A 16847-nucleotide genomic window follows, 5' to 3' on the forward strand; every position below is an offset into this window, starting at 1 on the left:
CACTTCTGCAATTCCACTATGTTGAGAAGATTTTGAGTCGCTTTGGATATTCTGACTGCAAAATTTCTCAAACACCATATGATCCTAGTGTGTTGATTCAAAAGTTCAAAGGCACAACTATAGGTCAATTGAGATTCTCTCAAATTATTGGTTCGCTTATGTATCTAGCTAGCGCAACGAGGCCTGACATCGTGTTTGCCGTGAGCAAACTTAGTCGGTTTGTTGCCAATCCGGGCGATGTTCATTGGCGTGCTGTTGAAAGAATCATGCGCTACCTCAAAGGTACTGTCAACCACGGACTTCACTATACGGGATACCCATCGATACTTGAAGGGTATAGTGATGCGAATTGGATCTCTGATGCTGATGAGATGAAGGCCACTACTGGGTATATATTTACTCTTGGAGGTGGTGCTATTTCCTAGAAGTCTTGCAAGCAAACGATCTTAACGAGATCGACAATGGAAGCAGAATTAACAACATTAGACACATCTCGAAGCAGAATTTCTTCGAGATGTTTTGATGGACTTACGTGTGGTTGAGAAGCCGATTTCGGCTATCCTTATGAACTGCGATAATCAGACAATTATTGTCAACGTGAAGAGTTCAAAGGACAATATGAAATCCAACAAACATATAAGAATGAGATTGAAGTCTGTCACACGTTTGAGAAACTCTAGAGTGATAGCGTTGGATTACATGCAAACGGCTAAGAATCTGACAGATCCCTTTACTAAAGGGCTATCACGTGTTGTGATAGATAGTGCGTCGAGGGAGATGGGTATGAGACCCACATGAGTTGCCATGGCAGTAACCCAACCTATATGATCGGAGATCCCGTGAAGTAGGACCTCGGAAAACAAGCCACTGGTGAACTCAGGAGAGTAATTTTACTAACCCACTCCTTTGGAGATGCAATGCTCTCGGATACTGTATGGTAGGATGACTGCTGTCTTAATGTGTTCTAAGCTTATTTGTAAGCAAGATGCTGTCCTACAAAGCGATCTTTGGAGGAACACACCTATTTGAGCCTGATTGCTGGTCAGAGTCTATGAGATTGGTGTGATCTCTAGTGAACTCATGAATAGGCCAGGGGTGTGACTAATATGCTCCACCCGAGGGGTCAGCCTTCGGTAGCCTAGTACTAGTAAGACTTGTGGTGAAGCTTCTTTACGCCAAACTGACAATTCAAGGCTTAGTCCATTGTTCAGTTGTAAAGGGGTGTAGCTGCTTGTTCTAGGTGAAGCTCAACCTTAGTAGGTCTTCACTGAAATGCTGGTATATCAAAACAGTGATTGGAACAAAGGAACACGATGTGCCCTTGAGATCTGGTGGGGGATTGTTGAAATCTGTGATGGGCCCTAGGCCCATAAGAGAATTTCAGAAATCTCCAAGGGCCCATGTAGGTGGTGGCATGACAAGGTGGTGGTGGGAAGTTTAGTCCCACCCCGCTAGTGGAGAAGAAGTTGGCCACTTTATAAGGATCTCTCTTCTACATGCTATTGAAGAGTGAGAAGAGAAGAGGACCTCCCACACTACTCCTCCGCCGCCCGCCTCGCCATGCCACGCCTCGCCACGACGTGCCGCGCCGCAGATTGCGGGAATGAGCCGAGCCGAGCTCATACCTACGCGCTTATTTTTGCCGGTCAGGAACGGAGAATACATAACAGATGCGCCACGATCTGATAGTCGGATCATGGGTTGTTACCGACTCGGGCGTGGGTTCAACCCACGTCTCTCCACCCGACCGCCTATATAAGCAGGGCTAACGCCAACCCTAGCCGTCATGAGATCAGATTGCCTCAGCCTGATACGTCTCCATCGTATCTACTTTTCCAAACTCTTTTGCCCTTGTTTTTGACTCTAATTTGCATGATTTGAATGGAACTAACCCGGACTAACGTTGTTTTCAGCAGAATTGCCATGGTGTTGTTTTTGTAAAGAAATGAAAGTTCTTGGAACGTCCTAAAAATTTACGGAGAATATTCCTGGAAAATATGAAAAATATCTGCGCAAAGATCCACCGGAGAGGATGGGCCAGTGGGCCACAAGCCCTGTTGCCGCGCCCCCTGGCCGCGGCAACCAAGCTTGTGGGGCCCACGTGGGTCTGCCGCCCCCAACTCCAGCTCTATAAATTCACTTTCGTCCAGAAAAAAATCAAGAGAGAAGATTTCATCGCATTTGCGATACGGAGGCGCCGCCACATCCTGTTCTTCATCTCGAGGGCAGAAGTGGAGTCCGTTTCGGGCTCCGGAGAGGGAATCGTCGCCATCCTCATCATCAACCTTCTTCCCTCTCCAATTCCATGAAGCTCTTCATCGTTCGTGAGTAATCTATTTGTAGGCTCGCTGGGCGGTGATGAGTAGGATGAAATCTATTATGTAATCGAGTTAGTTTTGACGGGGATTAGTCCCTAGTATCCACTATGTTCTGAGATTGATGTTCCTACTACTTTGCCATGCTTAATGCTTGTCACTAGGGCCCGAGTGCCATGATTTCAGATCTGAAATTATTATGTTGTCACCAATATATGTGTGTTTTAGATCCGATCTTGCAAGTTGTAGTTACCTACTATGTGTTATGACTCGGCAACCCCGGACTGACAATAACCGGAACCACTCCCGGTGATGACCATAGTTTGAGGAGTTCATGTGTTCACCAAGTGCTAATGCGTTGTTCCGGTTCTTTATTAAAAGGAGAACCTTAATATCCACTAGTATTCTTTTGGACCCCGCTGCCACGGCAGGGATGGACAATAGATGTCATGCAAGTTCTTTTCCCTAAGCACGTATGACTAAACACGGAATGCATGCCTACATCACATTGACGAACGGGAGCTAGCCACATATCTCTCCATGCTATAACTGTTGCATGATGAATGTCATCCAAACGAATCACTGACCCATTGCCTACGAGTTTGTCCCACTGCTGCTGTTAATTGTTTTGCCTTGCTACTGCTGTTACTTGCTACTGTTGCTACTTGCTACTGGTGTCACTACTTTTGCCTTGCTACTGCTGTTACTTGCTACCGTTGCTACTTGCTACTACTGTTACTACTGCTGTTCCTTGCCACTGATGTTACTCGTTACACTGCTGCTACCTGCTACAATACTTTTTCGCTCGCTGTTGTCGAGAAAAGACTATTTCCCGTCCATGGGCAACTTCTGGCGCCATTGATACAACAGTTAGGAATAGTCTGCCTTGTCAACAGATCGTTTCTGGCACCGTTGCTATCTGATACGTCTCCAACATATCTACTTTTCCAAACTCTTTTGCCCTTGTTTTGGACTATAATTTGCATGATTTGAATGGAACTAACCTGGACTGACGTTGTTTTCAGCAGAATTGCCTTGGTGTTATTTTTGTGGAGAAATCAAAGTTCTCCAAACGTCCTGGAAATTTACGGGGAGCAGTTTTGAAAAATATCAAAAATACCTGCGCCAGAATCCACCTGAGGGGGTGGGCCAGTGGGCCACAAGCCCCTGCTCTGCCACCACCCCCCTGGTGGCGGTGGGCAGGCTTGTGGGGCCCACAGGCCTCTGTCGCCCCCAACTCCAGCTCTATAAGTTGTCTTTCGTCCCAGAAAAAATAAAGAGAGAAGTTTGCGTCGCGTTTTCGATACGGAGGCGCCGCCAGCACCTGTTCTTCATCTGGAGGGCAGATCTGGAGTCCGTCTTGGGCTCTGGAGAGGGGAAATCGTGGCCATCGTCATCATCAACCTTCTTCCCTCTCCAATTCCATGAAGCTCTTCGTCGTTCGTGAGTAATCTATTCGCAGGCTCGCTGGACGGTGATGAGTAGGATGAGATCTATCATGCAATCGAGTTAGTTTTGACGGGGATTGATCCCTAGTATCCACTATGTTCTGAGATTTGATGTTGCTACTACTTTGCCATGCTTAATGCTTTTCACTAGGGCCCGAGTGCCATGATTTCAGATCTGAAATTATTATGTTGTCACCAATATATGTGTGTTTTAGATCCGATCTTGCAAGTTGTAGTTACCTACTATGTGTTATGATCCGGCAACCCCGGAGTGACAATAACCGGAACCACTCCCGGTGATGACCATAGTTTGAGGAGTTCATGTGTTCACCAAGTGCTAATGCGTTGGTCCGGTTCTTTATTAAAAGGAGAACCTTAATATCCCGTAGTTTCCTTTTGGACGCCGCTGCCACGGGAGGGATGGACAATAGATGTCATGCAAGTTCTTTTCCCTAAGCACGTATGACGACACACGGAATGCATGCCTGCTCACATTGACGAACGGGAGCTAGCCACATATCTCTCCGTGTTATAGCTGTTGCATGATGAATATCATCCAAACAAATCACCGATCCAATGCCTACGAGTTTGTCCTATTGTTACCACTGCCGTTACTTGTCTTGCGCTGCTACTACTGTTGCTACTGCCGTTACTTGTCTTGCATTGTTGCTACTACTGTTGCTACTGCTGTTACTTGTCTTGCTCTGCTCCTACTGTTGCTACTGCCGTTACTTGTCTTGCTTTGCTGCTACTACTGTTGCTACTGCCGTTATTTGTCTTGCTCTGCTGCTACTACTGTTGCTACTGCTGTTACTTGTCTTGCTCTGCTGCTGCTGCTACTGTTGCTACTACTGTTGCTACTGCTGTTACTTGTCTTGCTCTGCTGCTGCTGCTACTGTTGCTACTACTGTCGCTTGCTACTGTTGCTACTTGCTACTGCTGTCACTACTGCTATTCCTTGCCACTGTTATTGCTCGTTACACTGCCGATACCCACTACTTTGCTGTTACTATTGTGCTTGCAGATACTAATCTTTCAGGTGTGGTTGAATTTGACAAATTCAGCTGCTAATACTTGAGAGTATACTCTCACCTCCTGTCTGGCGTACCTACAAATTGGGTCGAATACTCTACCCTCGAAAACTGTTGCGAACCCACGCGCTGGTGGGCCATCAACAACATTCTTCCAGTTTCATTGCTCGGGAGTGCTATCAGCATTCTTCTGGTGCCGTTGCAGGAGAAGGTTAGTTGTTTATAAGCATTCGTCTAGCTAACACTAGAGATTGCAGGATCAACCCTTTTCTGGAGCCATTGCCAGGGAAGTACAGCTGACGTCACTATCATACTACTTTGCTACTCATACTTTGCTTGCAGATACTAATCTTTCAGGCGCGGTTGAATCTGACACATTCAGCTGCTAAAACTTGAGAGTATCCTTTCACTTCCCGTCTGGCGAACCAACAAATTTGGGTTGAATACTCTACCCTCGAAAACTGCCGCGAACCCGCACGTTGGTGGGCCAATGCAAGACAATTGCTAATTGTTGAGCAACTGGGAGCAGTTCTGGCTCTGTTGCCACGGAGGCATCAAGTCAGGATCACGTCAACAACATCTTTCAAGTGTCGTTGCCGGGGACTGCTAGCAGCAGCTTTTTTCTGGCGCCGTTGCCGGGGTAGGTTAGCTATATTCTGTGAGTCACTTGGGATTTATGTGTGCTGATCACTATGAAGAATTTGAAAGATCCAAAAACCAAAGTCTTGCCCTCAACTACTAGGGGTGGTAAGGAACTGCCATCTAGCTCTACACTTGATTTACCTTCAGTTATGAGTAAGTTTGCGACATCACCTCTTGCTAGAAATCTTGATATGTCGCATGTGCTTGATGATGCTTATGATGCTACTATGCCTGATACTGCTAGAGATGCTATGCCTGATACTTCTAGAGATGCTATGTCTGATACTGCTAGAGATGCTATGCCTGATACTGCTAGAGATGCTATGCCTGATACTGCTTTGCCTGATGATGCTAGAGATGCTATTTTGCCTGATGATGCTATGCTTGATACTGCTAGAGATACTACTTTGCCTGATGTGCCACTAGGGGTATTCCTTGATGCTCATATTGCTAGAGTTACTGCCAATGCTCGTGATGCTTCTGAAACTGCCGATACTATTGAGATAGAACCTGCCTTTGCTCCTGCTAGATCTAGCTCTCCTAGATATGAATTGCCTGATATACCTGAGGGTTATGTTATGGAGGGAGAGATAGTTGAGGATTTTCTTCCGTGTAAGGATGCCTATGACACTGAGAAATTACTTCTCAAGTGGAAGGAAAAATATCTGAAAGCAAGGATGAAATACGACCCGAAGTTTGCCACTTCACCTATCTTTATCACCGATAAGGATTATGAATTCTCTGCCGATCCTGAGATAATCTCTCTAGTCGAATCTGATCCTTTCCACGGTTATGAGTCTCAGACGGTCGTAGCTCATCTTACCAAACTACACGATATAGCCACCCTTTTCACTAGTGAGGAGAAGAGCCGCTACTACTATATCCTTAAGTTGTTTTCTTTCTATCTAAAGATGACGCTAAAGCCTGGTTCACTTCTCTTGCTCCTGGATGTGTGAGTAGTCCCCAGGATATGGTCTATTACTTCTGTGAGAAATATTTCCCTGCCCATAAGAAGCAAGCTGCCTTGCAGGAAATATATAACTTTGCTCAACTCAAAGAAGAGAGTCTCCCACAAGCTTGGGGGAGGCTCATTGAGCTACAGAATGCTTTTCCTGATCACCCTCTTAAGAAGAATGAGATACTTGATATCTTCTATAACGGACTTACCGATGCTTCTAGAGACCACCTAGATAGTTGTGTCGGTTGTGTTTTTAGGGAACGAACTATAGAACAAGTTGAGACTCTACTGAATAACATCTTGATCAACGATAATGCTTGGACTATTCCCGAACCACCTCCTAAGCCAACTCCTAAGAAAAGAGGTATTCTATTCCTCAGTCCCGAAGATATGCAAGAAGCCAAGAAATCTATGCAAGAGAAAGGCATTAGATGTGAAGATGTCAAAAATCTACCGCCTATCGAACAGATCAATGGTCTCGATAACCCGACACAGGTAGTAGAAGTAAATTCTCTGCGTAAGTTTGATGAGAGTGATATTCCTTTTGATAAACCTGCAAGCCTATGCTTTGATGAATTTGACAACTTTATTGCCAAACAACAGAGTTTCAATGATTATGTTGGCAGACATTTGGAACAAAGTACTCGTATGCTTGGTCATTAAGTGCTTGTGTAGACAGAAATGTCAATGATCTGAAGCTTCTGAGTAAACATGCCTCTATGATTACTACTCAGGTAGGACAAGTACTTAAAGCTCAGAATGACCTGCTCAATGAATTAAATGAAAACTCCGTCAGAGTCATTACTAGAGGAGGCAAAATGACTCAGGAACCTTTGTATCCTGAAGGTCATCCTAAGAGAATTGATCAAGATTCTCAAGGAATTAATGCCGATACACCCAGTCATCCTAAGGAGAAGAAGAAGGATGATAGAAACCTACATGTCAGTTCACCAAATACTGTCACACCTGAAAAACCAAATGATATTTCCGCGTCTGATGCAGAAACACAATCTGGTGATGAACATGAACCTGGTGACAGTATTGATAGCGATGTTCACAATGATGCTCAACCTAGCAATGATAAGGATGTGGAGATTGAACCTACGGTTAATCCTGATAACCCACAACCTAAGAGATACGATAAGAATGACTTCACTGCTAGGAAGCATGGTAAAGAAAGGGAGCCATGGGTTCATAGACCTATGCCCTTTCCTCCTAAGCCATCCAAGAAAAAGGATGATGAGGATTTTGAGCGCTTTATTGAAATGATAAGACCCTTCTTTCTGTAGATGCGGTTAGTTGATATGCTCAAAATGTCTCCATATGCCAAGTACATGAAAGATATCGTGACCAATAAACGGAAGATACTAGATCTTGAGATCTCCACCATGCTTGCCAATTACACTGTCAAAGGTGGAACTCCTAAGAAACTTGGTGATCCCGGAGTGCCCACTATACCTTGCTCCATTAAAGGAAACTACGTAAGAACTGCCTTATGTGACGTTGGAGCCGGAGTTAGTGTTATGCCTCTCTATCTTTATCGTAGACTTGAGCTGGATAAGTTAACACCCACTGAAATCTCTCTGCAAATGGCCGACAAATCAACTGCTTTCCCTGTCGGCATTTGCGAGGATGTGCCTCTTGTGGTTGCTAATACCACTATCTTAACAAACTTTGTTATCTTGGATATTCCTGAGGATGATGCCATGGCTGTCATCCTCGGAAGACCTTTTTTAAACACTGCAGGGGCTGTTATAGATTGCAACAAAGGCAATGTCACTTTCCATGTCAACGGTAATGAGCATACCGTGCACTTTCCGAAGAAACGATATCAAGTACATTGCATCAATGCTATCGAAAAAACTTCACCGATTCTTATTGGGAGCTTTGAATGCCCTATTCCTCGTGTCAAGATGAAGTATGATTTGCTTGTTGGGGAGATTCACATCCCCATTGAGGTAACTTAGTGGCTATTCGAAAATTCTCCGTTCTCTTTTGCGATTCGAGAAAGTTTTGTCATGAGGATTTGATCAACCCCATTGATGGATTTCTTTCGATCACCATGAAATGGATGAATCAAAGAGTCACATACCTCTGTTTTAAGCTTTCACTTTCTTTTGCTTAGAAGAAAAATGATAGATTTAGTTTAGTTTTCCCTGTTTCCTGTTTTAGCGTCCGGGAGAAAAATACCCCGAAAATAAAAGTTCTCCGATGGTCGTGAAAATCTAGTATGATTTTTTCTAGAATATTTGAAAAATACTGGGACTGAGAGCTGGCCTGGGGGCCACACCAGTGGGCCACAAGCCCTGTCACCGCGACCACCCCCCTGGCCGCGGCAAGCAAGCTTGTGGGGCCCACAGGGGCCCCCTCCACTCATTCCAGCTCCCATCCTCTTCCTCTACCTCCAGAAAAAATCGTTTCGCAGCTCAAACCCGTGTTCTTGCTCATTTGGCTGTGATTTTAGATCTCCTTGCTCAAAGCATCATTCTTCGAACCGTTTTGGGGAAATTACTCCTTGGTAAGTGACTCCTCCATTGGTCCAATTAGTTTTTGCTCTAGTGCTTTATCCTTCGCATATTCTTGCTACCTTGGTGACCCTATTCTTGAGCTTGAAATGTTGATTTTAGCTGGTCCCAAGTAGTTTTAGCGCGTGATACGGTCTCTAGGCACTAGTAGGAGTAGTTTCTACAAGGTGTGGTTGGTCTTTATTCACTTTTCTCTTGAACTTCAAAAATTTCAGCAAAAGAAATTATGTTCAGGAGGAAGTTTCATGGTGGTTCCTCAAGTAAGAAGGGTCCCCGTCTTTCTATTCGGGAGCCCGATCCTTATCAACTACGGGACGTACCGGTACAACCATGTGAATGGCCTTCCGATGAGTTCATGATCGAAGCATGCTTCAAAGATGAGTTTGATACACTTGTCCGTAATGCTGGGTTAGAAGAATTCCTCTCAGATAAATGTGAACAGTATGCTATGCTCACTGCCTCTTTCGTGCGTAGATTTAAATTTTCAGTTGACCGTGACTCATCCATACTGTTTGATTTGTATGATAAATCCTACGCCATGGATTTGGAGGATTTTAACAGAATTTGCAAAATACCCGATGGGGGTAATCTTAAAGATCCTGCTAAATCTTCGGTTAGAGATTTTTTTCTCTAGTATATCTGTTGGAGAAACTAGAGACATCACGGAAGCTACCATAGGAAGCATTCATTTCCGTGCCTTGCATTACTTTGCCCTCTTCATAGGTAGATGCATTAACGGTAAGGTTGAACATTGTCATCTATGCGCATCCGACCTTAGTATCCTTAAGAGCGCAGTTACGGGTGACAAAAGCTTCAACCTGGGAGCTATTATAGCAAGGAGGCTGAATAAGAATGCTATTGAGGGGGATTTCTTTGGCGGCATCTATGCCACCCGCATGGAAAATTTTCTTGGAGTACCCATCCGCGCAGGAGATCCCCCGCTCCATACAGCTTTCCTTGACCGCGTCGCTATGACACGCTACCAGTTTCTTGAGAGGGCTGATGAATCCCTCCTATACCGATTGATATTTAACCAGCAGCGTGTCTTCCATATTACCCTTCCTGCTCCTGCTTTCTTTGACTTTCAGGTAAAACGGAGATACTACATAACCATAGGAGAGGCAGAGGAGTATGAGAGGGAGGCGATGGCTGCTCGTCTTCATGAGGCAGCTATTCAAGCAGTGGCTGCAGTACTCCCGTATAATCCCGATTATGATTTTGGATTTCCCTAGGACCGTCCTTGGGAGTAGACCAAGCTAGGCCAAAAGCCTAAGCTTGGGGGAGTACATGTTCTCACCGACCTTACATTCATGCTTATGCTTTCACTTTGCTCGTCGGTGTTCACACTTTGCCACTGTATTATCCATGCTAGTTTATTTTCGTTTTCTTGTTTTGTGTCCTTTTGAGAAAACCCAAAAAGATTTTCCTTTCTTCTTTTTGCTTGTTGGGAGCTTTCCCGTGTAAATAGTTTTCTTTTTCTTTGGGTCAAGGTAGAAGATATTGGTTACAATGTTTAGTAGCTCTCGCATGCATACGTGTTTAGCTTTCAAAGAGCCATATTACTTTGTCTTCTCCTTTGTGTTTGCCTGCAGATTCAGCTTAGTCCAATGCACGAGCACTCTTATTATTGTTCACATCGTTCGGTCTAACAAGTGAAAGGCAATAATGACGATATATGATGAAGTGACTGAGACTGAAAAAGGTGGTATGAACTCTATCTATTTTGTTTTTATAAATATGACTAGCTTGTCGTCCCAGATTCAGCTTTGTTGAGAGAGAACCATGTTTACAATGACAACTTAGAGATCATAGTTTCTGATGCCATGCTTAAATTAGCTAGGAGCTTATAATGGTTTGTCTTGAATGCCAACATAGATTTTGAGATGACTATGATATAGTATGATAGGATGGTATTCTCCTTTGAATGATTCAAGTGGCTTGACTTGGCGCATGTTCATGCATGTAGTTGAAACAAAATCAACATAGCCTCTATCATGTTCGTGTTCATGGTGACTTATATCCTGTTCATGCTTGCATTCAATGTTAGTCAAACTCATTGCATCTTGATGACTGTTGTCGCTCTCTAGTTGGTCGCTTCCCAGTCATTTGCTAGCCTTCACTTGTACTAAGCGGAATACTGCTTGTGCATACACTTCCATAAACCCAAATGTCTTTCCATGAGAGTCCACCATACCTACCTATTTGCGGTATCTACGTGTCGTTCCAAGTAAATTTGCATGTGCCATTCTCTAAACCTTCAAGAAATAATCTGTTTTGCATGCCCGAACCGCTCATGTGGTGACAGGGGGCTATTGGTATCTTCCATGTTAGGCGTGTTATCCTCGACATGTGTGTATTCACTGTCATTCACGAGAAAGGGGTCGGTAATTGGAATCCCCAGTTCCACGCTTAAATCGAAAACATAACTGTAAAACAAGACTCCGCCCGGATTGATGTTAGTATGGACGGTACCCGAGGATTCGGCTAGCCGTGGAGTGTGATTGATTGGTGGTGGGGGAGTTAAAACTTTACTTTTCTGTTTGGGAACCGCCTATAGCATGAGTAGCGTGGAATATATTGAGAACTCTTGGTCATTGCGTTGACAATGAAAGCATGCCACCCAAAATTATTATCTCTGTTTTCAAAGCTTGAGCTCTGGCACCTCTGCAAATCAATGCTTCCCTGTGCGAAGGGTCTGTCTATTTATTTTCCTGTTGAGTCATCCTCTTCTTATTTAAGCACCAATTAGAGAGCAGTTCTGTCATTTTTATGCTTTGCTTTTGATTGATATTGAGTATGACTATGACTGTATCTTCGTTGCTATGAATTACAATGTTTAGTGAGCCCTTGATCTTTGAAAGTGCTTTGCATTTATGTTTTGCGGTCTCAGAAAGAGCTAGCGAGATACCACCTATTCATATTGCTTCATGCTTGTTTTGATTGAACTGTTGGTATCTGAAACTCATTATTATTTGCTCGGTAGCTGATTATGCCATTGATATTAGTTTACTGTGAGACCTTTGTGTCGCTTGCTTATGTGGTTAACTTGTGATCTTGCTGAAATTCTGGTTACAAGTTAGCCATAGTTGCAACAACAAGATCAAACAGAGTTTGTCAAAGTTTTTCTTTCTCTTTCAGTTTGTCAACTGAGTTGCTTGAGGACAAGAAAGGTTTTAAGCTTGGGGGAGTTGATACGCCTCCATCGTATCTACTTTTCCAAACTCTTTAGCCCTTGTTTTGGACTCTAATTTGCATGGTTTGAATGGAACTAATCCGGACTGACAGTGTTTTCAGCAGAATTGCCATGGTGTTTTTTTGTGCAGAAATGAAAGTTCTCGGAATGTCCTCAAAATTTACAGAGAATATTCCTAGAAAATATGAAAAATACCTGCGCAAAGATCCACTGGAGGGGATGGGCCTGTGGACCACAAGCCCTATTGCCGCGGCCCCCCTGGCCGCGGCAACCAAGCTCTTGGGGCCCACATGGGTCTGCCGCCCCCAACTCGAGCTCTATAAATTCACTTTCGTCCAGAAAAAAATCAAGAGAGAAGATTTCATCGCTGTTGCGATACGGAGGCGCCACCACATCCTGTTCTTCATCTGGAGGGCAGATCTGGAGTCCGTTTCAGGCTCCGGAGAGGGGAAATTGTCGCCATCGTCATCATCAACCTTCTTCCCTCTCCAATTCCATGAAGCTCTTCATCGTTCGTGAGTAATCTATTCGTAGGCTCGCTTGGCGGTGATGAGTAGGATGAGATCTATCATGTAGTCGAGTTAGTTTTGACGGGGATTGATCCCTAGTATCCACTATGTTCTGAGATTGATGTTGCTACTACTTTGCCATGCTTAATGCTTGTCACTAGGGCCCGAGTGCCATGATTTCAGATCTGAAATTATTATGTTGTCATCAATATATGTGTGTTTTAGATCCGATCTTGCAAGTTGTAGTTACCTACTATGTGTTATGACCCGGCAACCCCGGAGTGACAATAACCGGAACCACTCCCGGTGATGACCATAGTTTGAGGAGTTCATGTGTTCACCAAGTGCTAATGTGTTGTTTTGGTTCTTTATTAAAAGGAGAACCTTAATATCCCGTAGTATCCTTTTGGACCCTGTTGCACGGGAGGGATGGACAATAGATGTCATGCAAGTTCTTTTCCCTAAGCACGTATGACTACACACGGAATGCATGCCTACATCACATTGACGAACGGGAGCTAGCCACATATCTCTCCGTGTTATAAATGTTGCATGATGAATGTCATCCAAACGAATCACCGACCCATTGCCTACGAGTTTGTCCCACTGCTGCTACTACTTGTTTTGCCTTGCTACTGCTGTTACTTTCTACTGTTGCTACTTGCTACTGTTGTCACTACTTTTGCCTTGCTACTGCTGTTACTTGCTACCGTTGCTACTTGCTACTACTGTCACTACTGTTGTTCCTTGCCACTGTTGTTACTCGTTACACTGCTGCTACCTGCTACAATACTTTTTCGCTCACCGTTGTCGGGAAAAGACTATTTCCCGTCCACGGGCAACTTGTGACGCCATTGATACGACAATTAGGAATAGTCTGCCTTGTCAACAGATCGTTTCTGGCACCGTTGCTATCATACTACTTTGCTACTGATACTTTGCTTGCAGATACTAATCTTTTCAGGTGCGGTTGAATCTGACACATTCAGCTGCTAATACTTGAGAGTATCCTTTCACTTCCCGTTTGGCGAACCAACAAATTTGGGTTGAATACTCTACCCTCGAAAACTGTCGCGAACCCACACGCTGGTGGGCCATTGCAAGACAATTGCTAATTGTTGAGCAATTGGGAGTAGTTCTTGTTGGAATTATGCCCTAGAGGCAATAATAAATGTATAGTTATTATTATAATTCCTGTATCAAGATAATAGTTTATTATCCATGCTATAATTGTATTGAATGAAGACTCATTTACATGTGTGGATACATAGACAAAACACCGTCCCGAGCATGCCTCTAGTTGTCTAGCCAGTTGATCGATGATAGTCAGTGTCTTCTGATTATGAACAAGGTGTTGTTGCTTGATAACTGGATCACGTCATTGGGAGAATCACGTGATGGACTAGACCCAAACTAATAGACGTAGCATGTTGATCGTGTCATTTTGTTGCTACTGTTTTCTGCGTGTCAAGTATTTATTCCTATGACCATGAGATCATATAACTCACTGACACCGGAGGAATGCTTTGGGTGTATCAAACATTGCAACGTAACTGGGTGACTATAAAGATGCTCTACAGGTATCACCGAAGGTGTTAGTTGAGTTAGTATGGATCAAGACTGGGATTTGTCACTCCGTATGACGGAGAGGTATCTCAGGGCCCACTCGGTAATACAACATCACACACAAGCCTTGCAAGCAATGTAACTTAGTGTAAGTTGCGGGATCTTGTATTACGGAACGAGTAAAGAGACTTGCCGGTAAACGAGATTGAAATAGGTATGCGGATACTGACGATCGAATCTCGGGCAAGTAACATACCGAAGGACAAAGGGAATGACATACGGGATTATACGAATCCTTGGCACTGAGGTTCAAGCGATAAGATCTTCGTAGAATATGTAGGATCCAATATGGGCCTCCAGGTCCCGCTATTGGATATTGACCGAGGAGTCTCTCGGGTCATGTCTACATAGTTCTCGAACCCGCAGGGTCTGCACACTTAAGGTTCGACGTTGTTTTATGCGTATTTGAGTTATATGGTTGGTTACCGAATGTTGTTCGGAGTCCCGTATGAGATCACGGACGTCATGAGGGTTTCCGGAATGGTCCGGAAACGAAGATTGATATATAGGATGACCTCATTTGATTACCGGAAGGTTTTCGGAGTTACCGGGAATGTACCGGGAATGACGAATGGGTTCCGGGAGTTCACCGGGGGGGGGGGGGGGCAACCCACCCCGGGGAAGCCCATAGGCTTTGGGGAGACACACCAGCCCTTAGTGGGCTGGTGGGACAGCCCCAAGGGGGCCTATGCGCCAAGAAAAGGAAATCAAAGGAAAAGGAAAAAAAAGAGGGAGGAAGTGGGAAGGGAGGGGGACTCCTCCCACCAAACCAAGTCCAACTCGGTTTGGGGGGGAGTCCTCCCCCCCTTGGCTCGACCGACCCCTTGAGGGTCCCTTGGACCCCAAGGCAAGGTCCCCCTCCCTCCTCCTATATATATGGAGCAATTAGGGCTGATTTGAGACGACTTTCTCAAGGCTGCCCGACCACATACCTCCATAGTTTTTCCTCTAGATCGCGTTTCTGCGGAGCTCGGGCGGAGCCCTGCTGAGACAAGATCACCACCAACCTCCGGAGCGCCGTCACGCTGCCGGAGAACTCTTCTACCTCTCCATCTCTCTTGCTAGATCAAGAAGGCCGAGATCATCGTCGAGCTGTACGTGTGCTGAACGCGGAGGTGCCGTCCGTTCGGTACTAGATCGTGGGACTGATCGCGGGATTGTTCGCGGGGCGGATCAAGGGACGTGAGGACGTTCCACTACATCAACCGCGTTCTCTAACGCTTCTGCTGTACGATCTACAAGGGTACGTAGATCACTGATCCCCTCTCGCAGATGGACATCACCATGATAGGTCTTCGTGCGCGTAGGAAAATTTTTGTTTCCCATGCGACGTTCCCCAACAGTGGCATCATGAGCTAGGTTCATGCGTAGATGTCTTCTCGAGTAGAACACAAAAGTTTTTGTGGGCGGTGATGTGCGTTTTGCTGCCCTCCTTAGTCTTTTCTTGATTCCGCGGTATTGTTGGATTGAAGCGGCTTGGACCAACATTACTCGTACGCTTACGAGAGACTGGTTTCATCATTACGAGTAACCCCCTTTGCTCAAAGATGACTGGCAAGTGATGGTTTCTCCAACTTTAGTTGAATCGGATTTGACCGAGGAGGTCCTTGGATGAGGTTAAATAGCAACTCATATATCTCCGTTGTGGTGTTTGCATAAGTAAGATGCGATCCTACTAGATACCCTTGGTCACCACGTAAAACATGCAACAACAAAATTAGAGGACGTCTAACTTGTTTTTGCAGGGTATGATTGTGATGTGATATGGCCAATGATGTGATGTGATATATTGGATGTATGAGATGATCATGTTGTAATAGAAATATCGACTTGCACGTCGATGGTACGGCAACCGGCAGGAGCCATCGGGTTGTCTTTATACTAACGTTTGTGCTTGCAGATGCGTTTACTATTTTGCTAGGATGTAGCTTTAGTAGTAATAGCATAAGTAGCACGACAACCCCGATGGCAACACGTTGATGGATGATCATGGTGTGGCGCCGGTGACAAGAAGATCGTGCCGGTGCTTTGGTGATGGAGATCAAGAAGCACGTGATGATGGCCATATCATGTCACTTATGAATTGCATGTGATGTTAATCCTTTTATGCACCTTATTTTGCTTAGAACGACGGTAGCATTATGAGGTGATCTCTCACTAAAATTTCAAGACGAAATTGTGTTCTCCCCGACTGTGCACCGTTGCTACAGTTCGTCGTTTCGAGACACCACGTGATGATCGGGTGTGATAGACTCAACGTTCACATACAACGGGTGCAAAACAGTTGCGCACGCGGAACACTCGGGTTAAGCTTGACGAGCCTAGCATGTGCAGACATGGCCTCGGAACACATGAGACCGAAAGGTCGATCATGAATCATATAGTTGATATGATTAGCATAGGGATGCTTACAACTGAAACTATACTCAACTCACGTGATGATCGGACTTGGGATAGTGTAAGTGGATCATGAACCACTCAAATGACTAGAGAGATGTACTTTTTGAGTGGGAGTTTAGCATATAATTTGATTAAGTTGAACTCTAATTATCTTGAACATAGTCTAAGTCCACTTTGAATATATTTGTGTTGTAGATCAT

This window comes from Hordeum vulgare, chromosome 2H (genome assembly GCF_904849725.1).
Source record: "Hordeum vulgare subsp. vulgare chromosome 2H, MorexV3_pseudomolecules_assembly, whole genome shotgun sequence".
NCBI lineage: Eukaryota > Viridiplantae > Streptophyta > Magnoliopsida > Poales > Poaceae > Hordeum > Hordeum vulgare.